This window comes from Rhinolophus ferrumequinum, chromosome 7 (assembly GCF_004115265.2).
Source record: "Rhinolophus ferrumequinum isolate MPI-CBG mRhiFer1 chromosome 7, mRhiFer1_v1.p, whole genome shotgun sequence".
Taxonomy (NCBI): Eukaryota; Metazoa; Chordata; class Mammalia; order Chiroptera; family Rhinolophidae; genus Rhinolophus; species Rhinolophus ferrumequinum.
The window spans coordinates 87,583,951-87,601,167 of record NC_046290.1 but is presented as its reverse complement, the minus strand read 5'-3'; the positions used below and the strand labels follow the sequence as shown (position 1 = coordinate 87,601,167).

Here is a 17,217-nt window from a genome sequence, read left to right as displayed (position 1 = left end):
TGCTCCATCTGCCTGACGGGGCCAGAAGATGAGTCTGGATGTTCCCCAAACGAAAACTGAGTTTGTAACCTGGTGGCCCACGGGCCCACCCTGCCAAAGAGGATGTATTTTATTTGGCCTGAACTGTGTTTTTAAAAAAATATTTGAATGTTTTGTCGGGAAATTTCACATAAAATCTACGTTTCTGGTTTCTCTTAAAATTCTGACGGTCTCTTCATCCTGGGCCCACATTCTCACGCGATAATGACGTGGGGCAGCTCTGCCCTCAGACTGGATGTGACTCACTTCCTGGCTGCCCCACTTGTGTCACTTCCATCACCTATTAGTCCCTATGGGCCAGAGTGCCGAATGCACAAACAGGTGACAGGAGTTCAATTTAGGATCCTGGATTTCACTTCCATGACTAATAAAGAATGAAGACCATTACAAACAAAATGGGAGACATATAAGGAAAAGCACACTTAAATGGAAGACAGGTAACCTGAGTTTTTGATGCAACTCTCCTTCCCCCAAGCTGATACCGCAGTTTCCTTACCTGCATAGTGGAAGTGTTAGTAACCCACCTGACATCTCATCCAGCATTCGCTCATTTGACATCATTTATAAAGTCGTTAACATCCAGGGTTCAGAGTAGTACAAACGTGGATCTGCATTTAGGACTTCATTTTCCTCCACCGTAAAGTACGGATCCTAATAGTAAACATTGCAGTGTCTTCTGTACTCTGTATACTCAATCACTATGAGCTTTTTTTTAAGTACCAACTGTTTGCCAAGCTTTGTGCTAGGCCTTAGAAATAGGAGATTTTTTTAGAGGAGTGTCTTATCAGGTTTCTAAATCAGAGGTCCTGAATTTAGGGGACCTTTGCATTGTTATTTGAACCAGCACAATGTACACACACAATAGTTTTCTAACATTCCAGGAATTGGGGAACCCCTAATGTCCACCCATGGGGTCTGCTCCATTTGGTCCTGACTGGGTTGGTCACGCAGGATGTGGAAGCAGAGGTTCTAGAAGAGGTGGTTCCGGAAGAGTACTGCACATAGGAAGAGGCAGACAGGGCAGCCGTGTGCGGGCAAGGGGCTGAGGCGCCCAGACGTGAGGGGCAGTGAGGGGAACTTTTAATGAAGACAGCTCTCTCTATTTTTCATTTTTTTCAGATAAAGAAGGTATTCCTATAACAACTAATGTAGTCGCAGCTAGCATTTTATGTATCCGTCATGTAGATAATAGTGGCTGCTCCGACGCGTGTTAAAAGTTCTGGAATTGTCTTCTCTCTCGTGATCCTTTCACCTTTTTTATCCCCCCCCTAAGTTGCCTCTTGTTATCTGGGTGTGGAAATTAATCTCAGTATTTATTAAAGCCAGCCCATTGCTGTTGTACGGGATTGTTCTGACTTATTGCGCTTCTCCCTGCCGCCACTCCCGTATTCCAGTCTTTTCCTAGTCTCTTCAACCTGTAGTTCCGAATATACACAGAACTGATTGCACGTGGGACCTGATTATCTATCTGTTGGTGACAAAGAGGGGGCTGTCACTCTGGGCCGCCTCTGCCCTTGAGCCTCTCTGACCTTTAGGTTGGATGCAACACTTTATCACGTTCCTTCCAAAACAAATCCAACTGCAAAACTATTGGGAAACAGATAGGTTTTACTGAGGGTTTGGTAGACAGAGTGAAAAACAAAAGCCATCACATTTCACATCAAAATTCCCATTACACATCCCTCACCTGCCGAAGCTTTTCTCTCAAAGGCCAGCCCCCTCATCTTTCCTCTACTTTACAACCCCCTCCCCCCTTGTCACTCTGTAGCTTGTGCCAATTCAGAGAATGTAGTTCCCTAAGCTTCCACAATTTTGCTTCCTCATTCCTGTTATTTAATACTGCCTTGAATTATGAGAAAGCATCTGTGCTGAAGGTGACGATTTTGTTTATACCATCCAACGAGCAACAAGCCCTCCGTAGCATTCCTGTTATCTGTAGCGGGGTTAGAAGTTGAAATAAGAAATACATCCTCCTCTCCTCCCCCGCACCAACCACAAATTTCTCTCTTCTTCACTTAATACATTGAAGGCATTCCTGATATTAGATCCTGTAAACCGATCTCTCATTTGGAACAGCTGCGTAGTGTACCGTTGTATACATGCAACATAATGTATGTAGCTATCCCTGCACATTTTCTTTCTTTTCTTTTTTCTATTACAAACAATGCTACAATCAAACGAATATTGCACATTTGTGCGAGTGTGTCTGTAGGATAAACTCCTGGAATCGATTTCTGTGTCATGAAGATGTGACCATTTAGTAGATATTGCTATCCAGAAATTTATCTTCCAACCAACTACGTAAAAGAGACTGTTTCAGTTTTCCATAAAATTACCTCATTTTACATGCTTGTTTATTTGTGTCCCACCCTGATTCGGGAAGGGTTTAAGGTGACTGACAGGGAAATCTACATTGGAGGTAAATAGGAAGGGAAAGTGGGAAACAGAGATAAAGACATAAAACGGATGGGTGAGTAAGGTTATTACTGTAAAAAGCCATTCAATTCATTCTGTGCCCCAGGCAACACTCAGGTTTGGCACGAAGCTTTCCAACAGCCAATGCAAAGCTGGGAAACTGACCAATTACAGGATCCACAATGAAAAACAAAGCCATGGCTTGGTGGACTCCCGTACAGGATATTGTGCAGTGAGATGGTGTCCTCAGCAGGGCCACCTCATGTGAACCCACAGCACCCCTGTATCCGCCCATTTTTCTTGGACCCAAAAACATGTTGCCCAAGAGCAGAGCCCTGTCTTCAGGTTCACCCCTGCTGATTATGTTGGGTGGGGAGCAGCCTGGCCAAGACTGATAAGCCAAAACTCTCTGTCTCTGTGGACAGCTGGCAGGGCATTCAGAGCCGGCATCATCACTTGAACACACAGACCTTCCTTTCTTGTCAAAGCTTCTGAGAGTTACCTTGGAGGATGAGAGTAGAAGCAAATCCAGGCCAGTATGTATAAAAGCCAGGTCGGGAGAACAATCCTGAAGGGCCATTCCCACGTAGGACGTGTGGGCCGCCTGCTAGGTGAGTGGGCAGAGCGCCAGATAGAGGTGCATTGCAAGGCTGCCCAGGGCTGGGGACAGGATCCCTGAAGGGAGTGAGGGGCTTGGGGCCACCTGTGCAAACTGCAGATACCAAAGAATGGACTCCTGAAGGGGCCTGGGGCATTGCAGCTCTGGACCTTGGAGAGAGGAGACAGAAGGGAGCCGAGTAAGCTGAGCTGGTTGGAGAGACTGGGCTAATCAGCCAGCCACCCCACGAGATGGCAGAGAGCAGGTGGGAGATGTGAGGAAGTCTACACAGAGAGAAAGGAGACTCAGCTTTGCAGAAATCACCAAGGACCTGAGTCCCTCAGCAGAGGGTCAGGTGGCTCTGCAAGTAAGCTCTGACTCAAAGCAGAGGGAAGAGAACTGGACACCAAGCAGTGGAGGAGGTAAGAGAGCTGCATTTGACAGCAGGGCAAACCAGCAAGAAAGGAGAGGGACTCCAAGGCTTAGAGCTGGCAAAATACAAAACAAAATGGAGTTTAGTCCCATAAGATTTTTGTCCCCAAGTCCCACTTGAGCTGTGGATAATTTTACACACAAGTTCTCCCCACACTGTGGTATGGCCATCCAGACACATCCTGTAGAGGACACATCGGGAATATATCATGAGCAGGAAAAAAAAAGTTAAGAACACATGGCTCACCCGCATGAATATAGAAGGGGAAATATCTTCCTTTATCATTCCCTGGATGACAAAGTAGAAGACAGTAGGAGAAAGTTATCCAAGGAGAAGAAGAAAAAAAGACAGTGGAAACCTGATTGAAGGAGCTTTTTTTGAGGATCAGCCTGGGAAGCCACAAAAGAGAGAGGGGGATGGAAGAAGAGCAGGGACTTCTTCCAAAGAGTGAAAGAAACCAAAAGAGGCACCGGGACAGGCCTTTTGGGGATACAGTATGGCACGGGGAGAAAAGGAGGTATCTTTTCCAGTTAGAGAAGTTTGATCTATTTGAGGGGCTTTTAAATTCCCTTGATTCCTTTGGTGCATCCATATGAAAGTTTGAGTTTTGAATCATCAGGAGTTTTAGCCAGTATAGGTGTTCTGGGTTTTAGCTTCACCCACTTAGACCCTGATCCACTATTTAAAAGCTTACTGCCCTTCACATCAGTCTGCTAACAGACTCTGCTTTTGCTCGACCTGGGAGAACCACTTCCTCATCCCCACGTTCTGCATCCCTCCAGGCTGGCGGTGAGAGTTTCCTGGGGTGTCTGGCTCATTGCTTTGGTGACTGTGGCTGATGAGGAAATAGAACCCTCGCTTAGGTTCTGGTATAATTTTACCAGAATATTGTACAAGTGGAAACATAATTTGAACTTCTATGTGGAAAAACATGAAAATGCAACAGTAAAGTTTCAGTGTTGAAAAACCATTTTTCTACTTTAAAATAGATTTAAGAATGAATGTTAGCCAGATGACTTCAGCTGTCATGTGTAATTTCAAATAGCTTTTCATTAAGACTTTTAAGTCATAGACAAAAATTAATTCATTAGAATAAAGTAATGCTCAGAATGTGATTGTTTATGTAAAAAGCTAATCAATGGAGCATAGGTTAGAAGAAGAGACCCATTTTCTTATTTTCTCAATAGCCACAGTTTCTATAAATTTAATGTGGCAATCTAAAATCTTGATCAGGACTCCCTAAAATCTATTTTAAAATGAGTTCATCAAATGAATACTGCTAGTAAAGTGCCACCTTTGATCCATGTAATGGTTTTGATTTGAAAACCCCCAATTAAGGTTCTTAATGATTTCCTTTTGAACAAAAGAGTTTTGAACAAAATGCAAGGGCAAGCATATCACAGAAAGGTTTCTTATTGTTCCCTCCACTTCTGATTATCCAAGAACAACAATGCTAAAATATGAAGGAAAGCAGGGGCTCTTCTGATCAAAAGAACAGAATTCTGAAGTAGACATATTGGTGAGGCTTCCCCCTCGTAGGGTGGTGATCTCTGGGATTTATTCCCCCTCGGTTGGGGAAAGCCCTTAGTAAGGAACATGGGAGCTAGGGTTCTGGACCATGATCCCCAGTAATCAGACCCTCTTGGGAGAAGGAGGGTTCCCCAGCCATCTTTCCTGCATTCTGGGCCCCCACCTTAAAATATGTTCTGACTAATAGAGATAACTTACTTTATAATTACAACAGAAGCAATAATCTACATTCAAACTGCTGCTAAACGGGGTGGAGTCACTACAGTGCATTTTAGGCAAAGAGAATGTAAGAATTGAGGATTGTTCCCGGAAACTCTCTCTGCTACCTTCTGCACTCCTGGGATTGTGTGTTCAGATACGTCAGGAATCAGGAGCTGTGTCCTCAGGCTGCCTCATTGCAGGTGCATCCCCTGCAGATGGAAGCCTTACTTCCTCTGGTTCGTTCCACCTGGCAGGAGCCCCAGAGAGGTGGAATTCCACTGGATTGCACTCACTCAGGTCTCTACAAACGACAGGCTGCTGCAGAATGTGTTTACTAGGTTAGTGTGACCTAGCACACAGCATGTGGACACAGAGGAGTCACAACTCCCACAGCAGCCCAAAGGAACTATGCAGGTCAGGCTGTGAAAGAGCACCCATGATTATTTAAAAGGGCGTTTGGAATTCACAGGGAGGTTGGTTTTGTTTCAAACTCCACTGCTTGTACTAGTAGAAAACAATGAGTGTGATTGCTCTTTATTCTCTCTAACATCTGTACTTCTCAAGAGAGGTATTTGCCGTGTGATTCTCCATGGAGACATGGTGACATGGAACCAGGCATATGGCAAAAATAACTAAAAGTCCTGGGGAAAAATACTGATATTTAAGCAAAAGTGAAATATTCAAATATGAGATTATAAACACAGGTATCATTTGATTCAATGTAAAAAGAGAAAATATTTTAAAACTGACATGATATCATGTGATGTAAACAAATAAGTATATAATTTTTGCTGGATATGAGGGGAAATACGGTATATAAATTATGCAGAAAACACATTTTCTCCATTGCCGGAAGGTATTTGGAATTGGTATGTAAATCCTCTTGAATTTGCAGGGTTTTTGTTTTTGTTTTTTTCAGTGTTGTTTCTATATCCTTTTCCCAAGATCTGGATACTTTTTCTTTCTCATTTAAACAAGAGGCCAGTGAGAATAAATTCGAGTATACGGCAGCACTCTCCCTCACTTGCATTTTGACAGCAGCCTCAGAAGATGAAACCTGCTGGGTATGTGAGTGGCTGGTGGTGAGCTGGTACACTGATGGAGGAATCTGGCCCTCAATTAATGAATGACATCAACACCTTTCATATTGAATGGCTGGGCTGGGTGAGACAAGCAGAAAAGAAGGGAAAGATCGTATCTTGTTAATTGACCTAATCTCACATCCTCCTCCAGACCTACTGATGATTTCTAACACTGAACTTCCATTTATTTCATCAAACCACCTCGCCCAGAAACGATGCACAGTAGTAATTATGAATGAGGACATAGTTTGTCCAGATCTCTTGCCATTATTTCCTCTATGAACTTAGGGAAAACCGGCATGAAACTCACTTCTTGATTTGTTTGTTTTTTGGTGTGTTTTTTTTTGTGGGGGGTGGGTTCTGTTGGTCCTTTGATTTTAAGCTGTCATACCCTCTGATCCACATGGAGTGCAAATCCCACCCGTTGTATTCCTGACTTTGTATTATTAATGCCGGACTTTGCGAAAGCAGCCACCATGATGGTGGAACGGGTGAGGATAATGAAAGCCTTTGGTCTTGGAAAAGGGAAAATGAAAAGACCTGTTCCGAATTGCAGGGCCAGGGAGGCTGGTGTTTTTCCTCATATTTCTAGGTGATAGACAAATCGTTAGTTACCACATGTATAATTTATTAGTAATTGCTCTAATTTGCCTCCTAAGTTTCTAAGTTGTTAGTTCACTGAGATGAAACCCATAAAATAGGAACCATGTGATAATTTAATGAAGTAGCTAGCCAGCTAGAGTGATTTCTGTGCAAATGCAGTTATTACCGTTGTAATTTAGAAAAGTGCGAGAAGAGTAACAATCAAACTTCTTTGAAGCCTAGTGACTAATCGTTCCCGGGGATTAAAATGCCATACACACACAACTTTTCCTCTTGTGGACATAGGGATACTAAGATAACTGACTTTCCTTTGGGTTGGATTGCAGTCTACTTGAAAGAAATGGTTCCTTCCTCCTCGGTGCATAAGAGCTGCCGAGGGATGGCGCACTGTGGGTGGTTGAGGAGATAGAGGGCTGGAGAGCCTGCAAGTGAAGTGAAGATAAGCAGAGCTGGGCCTGCTGCAGGGGTGTCGTAGGCTCGGCTGGCTTACAACTTTTGTTTCTTCTTCTCAAAGCAAATGTTCCAGTTCTCTCAAAAACTAATTAGCTGACTTCAGGTATTCCTGTAAGTACTGAAATGCAAAATGTCTTCTTGTGGCCAGCCTGTCAGATTTCTCTCTGTTCCTAAATCTCCTCGCTTTACCAACAGAAACATTTTCTACTTACCCTCTCTACTGAGTAGCCGAACAAGCTGAGGTCTCATTCTGTCTCGGTGCCATCAGCAAAACTGTAAACTCCCGTCTGCTTGCTGAGCTCTGTTCTTGCTGATTTGTACGAGGCAGGAACACAGCTTAATATTTGGTTCTCAGGATGAAGCTTGTGGTCCTGGAAATGGCAGAAAGTGGGAACATGACGTTTTTAGCTGACCTTTGAGAAAATTGGAAGTAGCGGTGACAGAATAAATGTGGATTGCTCAGGACGTTTTGGAAAGTCACTCTTTTGCCTAACTCAGCTAGTAAACATCCTGGGACTGATAAAATTCCTTTGCAGTTCATCAGAATTTAAGTTTGGCTCAATCTGTCAAAGTCACAACCACATCTCTCAAGAGTACTATTTGGCCACAGGTCAAATTCACGATCACAAACACAGTGGATGTTCCTGAATAGAATGCCTCACCACAGCTGATGTCCACATGTATCACGCAAGATCAAATACCAAAAAATATCAGAAAAATGAAGGAGTTTAGATAACTTCTGCTAATTTTATTAAAATCAAGACACTTTCCCAACTGACCAAATGGCATTTGAAAAATGACCATACTCCTGGAACTTGATTTGAGACTGTCAGTGACTAAGAATTTGAGCCAAATTTGAAAACCAGACTTATGGCCTGGTGAGTTCCTTAGCATACAGTTAGCACGTTCCTGACAGAGGAGGAGGGCCAGATGAGTCTCCTCCAGCTTCGTGCTCACTTGAGCCATGTTCGGTGAGGACCAGGGCAGGTTGGGCATCCCATTTATCCTCACAGTGGTCTTAGGGCCAGCATGTCAGCATAATCTGGTGGCATATGAAAAAGGCAAGCTGACTGCCCAATCCCAGCCTACTGTAGCAGCATTTCTGGGGATGGGGCCAAAGAATCTGGGTTTTTACAAGCTCTCCTGGGGAGCTGATGTTCACTCAAGTTTGAGAACCACTGGCCTCGGTATCTGGAACAAACTGTCAACTAGCAATTGATGGCTTGTGGTTGTGCCTGGATGTCTTCTTTTCTGCAAATGAAAGAAGTGTTGCCATCGTGCTGTCCTCTTGATTGGAAGCCAGGTCCCAGCTGCTGATTTTTGCTTCCTTTTCTCCACAACATTTCCCAATATGTGGGTCAGAACTATGGGGCACCATACATTGAAATTGACTTAAGATGACAATTATTTTTTTTAACTTGGAACTAACTATAAGGAACTCCTCCTAAACATGATTGGACTGATTTGGTTTGTTGACACTAAAAGCTGACCACACTCCTAAACAGTAATACACACTGTTCCTGAATCAGCTGTTTGATATCTCAGCCATCTGCAATACAGTGAAAAACCAGACAGTAGACCAAAAAAACAGACCTGTCATCCTTCAACATATATATTATTAAAACTGCACCAAAGCACTTTTACTTTTTTAAAAAGTTCTTAGATGTTGCCAAAATCTACTCACTTTTTCTTTCCAAAACTAGTTGTGCCCCAGAATCACACGAGAAGCTTTTTAAAAATTCAGATGTGTAAGACCGAAACATAAGAGCTAAAACTATAAAACTCATAGAAGAAAATATAGGTGTAAATATTCATGATCTTGGAGTACGCAGTGGTTTCTTAGATATGGCACCTAAAGCACAGGCAACTAAAGAAAAAAATAGATAATTAAACTTTTAAACTTTTGTGCTTCAAAATAGAGTAAAAAGACAGCCTATAGAATAGCAGAAAATATTTGCAATCGTATATCTGAAAAGTTTAGTATCCAGAATATATATATATCTTACAACTCAACAGTAAAAAATAAATCATGCAAATTAAAAATGGACAAAAGATTTGAATAGATATTTTTTCAAAGTAGATAGAGCTGGTAATCTCTATCTAACACAAAAAAGGATACTCAACATCAGTCATCATTATTGAAATACAAATCAAAACCACAATGAGGTACCACTTCACACTAGGATAGCTAGAATCAAAAATATGGACAATGACGTGTCAAGGATTTGGAGAAATTGGAACCCGCATACACTGCTTGTGGGAATGTAAAATGCTGCAGCCACTCTGGAAAACAGTCTTACAATTCCTCAAAAAAATTAAACATAGAATTTATGACCCAGCAATTCTACTCCTAGGTATATACCCAATAGATTTAAAGACATAAAAACTTGTACATGAATGTTCATAGCAGCCTGTTCACAGTAGCCAAAAAGTAGAAATCCAAATGTCCATCAACTGATGAATGGATAAACAAACTGTGGTGTATTTATCCAATGGGATCTTATTCACTCATAGAGAGGACTGGTGAAGTATTGATACATGCTACAACGCAGATGAACTTCGAAAACATCAAGCCAAGTGAAAGAAGCCAAATACAAAATAAAACACACGTATTGTAACATTCCATTTATAGAATGTCCAGAATAGGCAAAGCCATAGAGACAGAAAGTAAATTAGTGGCTGCAGGGGGCCGGGAGAGGTGGGGAATGAGTGACTCCTGATGGTTACGGGGTTGTGATTGTTGCACAACTTTGTGAAATACAAAAACCACTGAACTGGATACTTAAGAGGGTATTTTACGGTATGTGAATTCTACCTGAATGAAAAAAGAAACAGGCAGCAAGTTGGATTTGGCCTGCAGGGTCAGAGTCGTCCAACCCCAGTTCTGGTGTAAAAAAGGGGGTGGGGCAGATACATGATAAAGAATGACAAAATGCTGATCATTGTCGAAATGGATGATGGTATGTGGCAGTTCATTACATCGTTTTTTTCTACTTTTGTGTATGTTCAAACATACACATATTTCCGTAATAAAAAGTCATCCATGATGCATATTGAATTAGATGTGAGAATCAGCATGGATGGAACCGAAGCATCTGTAGTTTTGACCAGTGTCCAGGTGATTCTTTTGGAACCAGTCAATTGCTGGTTTGAAATCCATATTGGGGACCTCTGCTCTATATAGAGTCCTGTTAATTGCACTATCTTAGAAGATTAGAGAAGCGGGGGGGGGGGGGACATGTTGCTTTATAGCCCAAGACAGAAAAGAATAAGAGACAAATAGGAACACTTGAAAAGCTCAGTATTCTAAGGCGACTTAGCATAGAAGCAAACAGTCCTATGTACCGTAACAAACTGACACCATCGTTGTGTTACGGAATAGTACAACTTTTGATATTAATAATAATGACCTGGAGGCATTCAGAGATGATTAAACTGTGTCCAGTAAATGGTATTTAAGGCACATAGAGGTAAATACTCATTTTAGAAAATAGCATTTTAAGAATGCTCTTAAGTGGTAAAACCTCAGATATCGAGGAAATCTGATTATCCAGGGAAGCGAGTTTTAAAATCTTTAATAGCTTTATTTTAAATTCTTCTCATTTTTTCCACTTGGGTTTTATAAACAAAAATCTATCTACCTTGGAACGAAGGAAAAATAACAGGATGTAAACTTCCTGAAACAAGAGAAAACATTTTGGGGAACAGGAAAACTGAGATGGAGGAATTTTTGGTTTTTAGGGCATACTCTCTTCTAAGCCAGTTGTCTTTTTTTTTTAATCAACTTTATTGAGATATAATTTACATATACTATTTTAAGCATTTGAGTTGAATGCTTTGACAACTGTATGCACACACCTGTGTAACAACCATCCCAATCAATATACAGGACGTTTCTATCTCCCCAGAACTCTGTACCCCTTTGCAGTCAGTTCCCCAACCCCAGCACCTACCTTGCCGCAGGAAACCACTGATGTGGTTCCTGTCAATATTGATTCATTTTGCCTCTAGAATTACATATAAACAGACTCATTGTGTGTATTTTCTTGTGTCCAGTTTCTTTCGGCACAGTAACGATGCAGTAAATCCACGTTATGTTGTTGGTAGTTCATTCCCTTTTATTGCTGATTAGTATTCATTATATAAATATACCAAAAATTATTTATTCACCTGTTGTTTTCTGTTTGGAGCTATAATGAATAAAAACGCACAAGTCTTTTTATGGACATATGTTTTCATTTCTCTTGGGTGAATACCCAGTGCTGGGCCATATGTTTAATATATGCTTAACTTTAGAAGAAACTGCCAAACTCTTCCCAAGTAGTTTCACCATTTTATTCTCCCTCTAGCAATGCATGAGGGTGCCGGTTAAAGCCCAAACCTCAACTTACAAATTAGTAGAGAGGAAATTCTCTCTCACCGAATGGTTTCATCACCCATTGGCTCATTATTTTGTCTGCTGCTTTAGGAGCTTCACCTTGTGTTTATGTAAACCTTTTCCAATATAGTGTCATACCATTTGAGGTTTCAACCAACATTAATATTAATATATTATTAATATACTATTCATTAACTATATATAACTATCAGCGTATATAATTAGTATACTGTTATTAAAACTAAAATTTTAAGCACAAAATATTTTCCCCTACACTGAGACCTAAAAACTGTTTCTAAAACAGCATTAATTTCTGTTCCTTTCTCATAAGTAGGCAATGACTATTATTGAATTCTTGACCATTCAACATCTTAGGAAGTTTTGTTGTTTACCCTTTCGAAAGTAGAGTCTGTAGAAGCCAGTGCCTCCGTTCTTGAAAGAGGAGCAGTATAATTTGGTGATAAAAAGCTCTAGCTTACAAAGGTAGTCAGACCAGTCTGAGAATCTTGGCTTCTTTCCATGGGCCCATTCTTTAGTACACAGAGCCTCGGTTTCCTCATGTATAATCTTGGGAGGTAGGGGTCATAATTATACATGTCTCATATGATTGCTCTGAGGACAATGATTTCATGTATGTAAAGTTTTTGGCACTGTTCCTGGTCCATATTTATTGCTTCATAAGTGGCAGCTTTAGAAAAGGTGTGTTCCGATGTGATTGAAGAGAACAGCCATCATTAGAAACATAGGGGTGTGTTCCAGAATGCAAATTCCCTGTCCTCCTCGCTTTGACCGGGAGCATGTTCCCCCTCTCCACTTGGAAGTCAGGGAGACTCCCATTCCATTCACTTCCCATAAGCCCCATCCTCCTCAAGGTCATTCCCTCCCGCCCTACCCTGCTGCTGGGGCTGGCTAGTATGAGGGGCGCAGGACCCTTCTCTCAACAGGTTCTAGGCTAAGCTCACCTGCTCAGAAGCCTGGACTCAAAAGCTGGCTCACCATCATGCCCTCTGCCTCAGCTGTTTCAACGAACCTCATGCTGAAACATCCTGCCTCCTTCAAGAACTCAACTTTAACCTCCCACATGCTAAGAGCCTTACAAATCCATGGGCTGAGGGATTGAGCGGCACTTGCTATGTGGACCCCAGCCTCAAAGAACCATAATAGGATTGTAGGAAAAAACTCAGATATTAAAGTTCCAGAAAATCAGTTTTTAAGTTTAATTTTCCAAAGATACGGACCATAAGGGAGGAAAACTACCCTGTCTCAGACTTTCAATTTAAAGACCATTCGGTGAATGTTCCTCTTTGCACCTACACTTAGGACCTTTGGGGAGTAGCCAGTATTTCCATCTTCCCCGGGTACTGAATCTGAAGAAACTGAAGTCTGCCAGGAGGTGAATGAATCATACCAATAAATAAGTTAATTAAGAAATGTAATGTGTTTATGTACATCTAGTAAATAGAGCAACCAGGGAAACTCAGGTTGAGCTAGCATTATGAAAACAAACAACTACTTATTTGAATACCACATAGAGGCAATTCTTGTTACCCTTGTGTGTTGTGCCCTTCGCCCTGTGGCGTTAGTTCCAACTTCAGGCCAAGGATGTATGAGGCACAGCAGAGAGGAAGAGAGAAGGAAGACAGACGTTATGATCTGGCAGCATTGGGATGAAGTCATGCTAACCCTTAGTTCAAGATCTGTCAAATGTCCTACAAGGTTATCAACTAAAGGATAGGCTGTCATCTCCGACCTCTTGGCCCAAGCAAGCAGCTATCTCAGTCTCCTTAGCCAGAATTGGAGAAGGTGTGCGAGTCAAGTTTTATATGAAATATTGAAAATAAGACTCAAAGTAAGAGTGCTTTTTAGGAACGTTCTTTGGGCCTCTATTTTCTACCCCTTAGGTCAGTTCTGTTACATGGAGAAGAAAAAACTGATAAAAAATTTTGGTGAATTATTTTGATGAGCTTCAAGAGTTTAAACTTAATACCATTGACATTTTGACATCCTAGTCTATTTTTCTTTGGTTTTCCTAACAGAAGGGTATACACCAATTGAGGAAGAATCAATATTCGTGGTGCTCTTCTTCAGCTTCTCAAAAACTCACCAGATTTTTTTCTTGAAATATTTACCAATTTAAGAACTAAATTTAAATTTTTGTCAGCTTCTGCTTCTAAAAATATGTAGTGTCTTAGATCGAATTTTTCTTGTGTTAGTTCAAACTAGCTAGAATATATCTGTAGCAAACATCTTTTTTGCCATTTACTCAATCAGAAAATGTGGGTACGTGGCTTGTTTTTTAATTTTTTTTTATATGTAGCATTTCCTATCCCCCACCCCAATAGTTAGCAATACCATTCCAAGGAATTTTTTTCCTTAATAACTTTGACAAGTTACCTAAGATTGGTCAAATCTTCTATTTTAGCTTACATGGGTATTACAATTAAACACTGTCTAGGTTTGTCCTACAAAATAGGAAATTTAAAATAAATTACTCTAGTTTATTTTTCAAAGAAGAATTGCATTATTTTAGGTTCCCTTCTTCCTGTTGAAAAATGTATTTACAAATCCAGTTCTTTTCTAAATAACTGCAATTCATAAAAAAGATTTTTGTAACTCTTCATTAAAAGTTTCCCTCCCAAGTGGACAATCATAAGACTATTCATTCTTTGCTGATTTGTTTCATAAATGAAATAAAGAGGGTTAGAAAACAATAGAAATAATGTATCAAGTACCAAAAATGTGCCCCACACTGGGCTAAACATCACATACGTTATCTAGGTACTGCTTCCAATGTGGTATAAACAGTGATATGTGCCATTTTTATCTTAATTTATGTGTAAGGAAACTAAAGCTCAGAGAGCATAAATGCCTGCCGTCACATGTACAGAAAGAAAATCTTTTATTATTAAAAAATAGGTTCAATAACAAGTAACAGAATCACGAGTTCATATTAAGTTTTATTATTGTTGCTATTGTTGAAAGCACATAGTTAGATATATGCATGAACACATACACAGAAATGGTTATTGTTACACAACCTTAGACAGGAAGGGAATTATCATGAAACATCTAATACCCTCATTTTCCAAATGAAGAAGTTAAGGTCCGTGAAGGTGAAATGACTAGCCCACAGGAACACAGCCAGTTAATTGATTTTCAGAATCAATCAGCAAATGTACATTCTGTGCCTCCTGTGAACACAGGTTCCTCAAACATTGGCAATTTATCCACAACTTCTCTCCCTGGTTATCATATTGCAAAACTACCATATTAATAGCTTAGACTCATCCTTGTTTATTCATATGATGCTGCCATCCTAGCTCTGTAACAAAGAAATATACTGCTTATTGCTGTTCAGTTTTGCAGATGCCTGTTTGTTTACATTGTGAAAGAGTAACCATGGTAGTTTCAATGTCAGTATCGAGCCTGTCAATATAATTGTATAGTGGTAACACTGACGTTGTGAAATAATCATTAATACCCATCCTTGTGTTTATATTTAGCAATGACTGTTAAGGGTGTGATTATAGGATGTAAACAAGCTCCACCCAGACTGAGCTCGAATGACTACATGATTGCCTGGGGACTTAGGTTACCCAATGCATATTGCACTCTGATTGAAAATATCCAGCATAGACAACTTTATTATAACTATAAATTTGGCTTCCTATTATTACCACTTCAAGCTAAATTATATATGTTTGATGAGGCATAATTTCTTATTAGATCTAGAGAATACCAGGGTAGAATACATCATGATGGAATTATAATTTGCATTTTAATTAAGTTTTGTTCACTCCCCAGTACTAGCAAAAGAAGTCAATTCAATACCGTAGTTATACAAATGGATAGGGGACAACATAGGACCAAAAAGGAACAACTTATATTGCTTACCAAAAATATTTTTTGTAATAGTAAACATAACCATTGGCATGATTTTTTCTGACCTTTCCATGAACTCTCTTTCATCAGCCTTCTGGTGGTCATTTATGAAAGACAGATCTGGATTTTGGCATCTCTGGTTAGGGAGTGAACATAATTCAGCTCTTTCATGATTCTCTAAAATTTTATTTTGATAACCTCTATGCAAACCCTGCATGTAGATCAATGTTCGTCGTTTCTGACAAAGAGAATGTGTTGAAACCTTTCCAACAAAATATTATTAGTGAAGTGGAGAAGGAATTTATGTGCAGGATTTGGGTTTGCTCTGTTCTACCTGCTGTATTGCTGTATTTCTCCCTTTTCAGACCTGGAATTCAGACATTTGGAATAAATGTTTGTAACAAGAGATGTCACATAATTATGAAGTCATAGCTGGAATTGCCTCTGACACAACATCTTATTCTCTGTACTAACCACACCGTCAGCTACATGAGAATAATAGAAATAATAGAAAATTGAGTTATCTGAATAATGAGCCATACTTTCTTAATCCCAGCCACTTTTAATTCATTCTGGTGAGCACTTAACTTCTAAGCAGAGTATTTATTATCTGATCATTTTTCAAAATCACAATTACATATTTGTGTATGTGAACAATTAGAGTTTCATAAAGATTAAGGAGTCAGGTGGAATAAGCCAGTGGAAACAAGGTGATATAATTTTGAATATTAAAACTATGGTATTTGCCACACTGACAGATAGTTCTCTCTTTTTTCTAATGCCCCCCAAATGGCTAAATATCATTGCTGTAAATGGCTTGGGGGCCAGGTAATATGTTGTTTTTCTAAAGTGTTTAAGGCATCAAAGCAGTAACAGGAGGTCAGTGCCGTGTGGTGCTTAATAGCTGGAGGCAGATCAGGATCATCTTAGATTTGCTTTCCACAAGGGAAAATATTAATAAAAAATGAAAAAGAAAAGTTTTAGAGTGTGCATGAAATAGGAAGAAATAAGATTTATACTCTGCCTCTGTAAGGGTATTGAATATCATATCAATTTTCAAATATTGATGCAACTGTCATATTATTTTCACATCGTGACAATTTTGAGTTTTCTTCACTTGAAACATTATCCCATGGGGCATTGCGATGGTTAAACTAATCTTTATTCATTATTTTTGCTGCCCAAACTCAAATCTTTGGAATAGAATTAATAAATCATGTGTTGATAGAGAGAATGGTAGAGACTATAGACAATTTGATGAGTAAGTTCTATGTGATTGGTGCCTCTTATTCCTACTTTCAGTTTATGGAAATTTTCTACTTAAGATAGAAAAACTCTTAGGACCTTTCTTTCCTGATTTACTCCAAGATGGGCTGAAGCCTGGCTGATGTATGGTCAATTCATCCTTTAAAATATAACTAGCAAGGGACAGTACATATCGTGACTTCATAGCACACCAAAACTCTAACTCAAGACCTTCCTGCTGCAATTTATGTCAAGTTGTTCTTGCTACTTTCTCAGAGGAGCTTCAGAGTAAAACTGAGTACCCTCTGTGGAACTATAACTAAGCAATAACGTAGGAGACAAAGCTGTACCGGTAATT

The 17,217-nt window shown here is 40.0% G+C and overlaps 1 protein-coding gene across 3 annotated transcripts in view; it reads left to right on the top strand.

Moving 5' to 3' along the window:
- MARCHF3 (membrane associated ring-CH-type finger 3) overlaps positions 1-17,217 on the top strand; it is a 142,971-nt gene that overhangs the window by 47,934 nt on the left and 77,820 nt on the right. The window contains exon 1 of one of the 3 annotated variants that reach the window (XM_033110781.1): positions 2,917-3,474. The exons of the other annotated variants lie outside the window; for them this stretch is intronic. The gene's annotated coding sequence lies outside the window, so the exon portion shown is untranslated. Of the gene's footprint in view, positions 1-2,916; positions 3,475-17,217 lie in introns of those variants that run through there. 3 annotated transcript variants of the gene reach the window in all.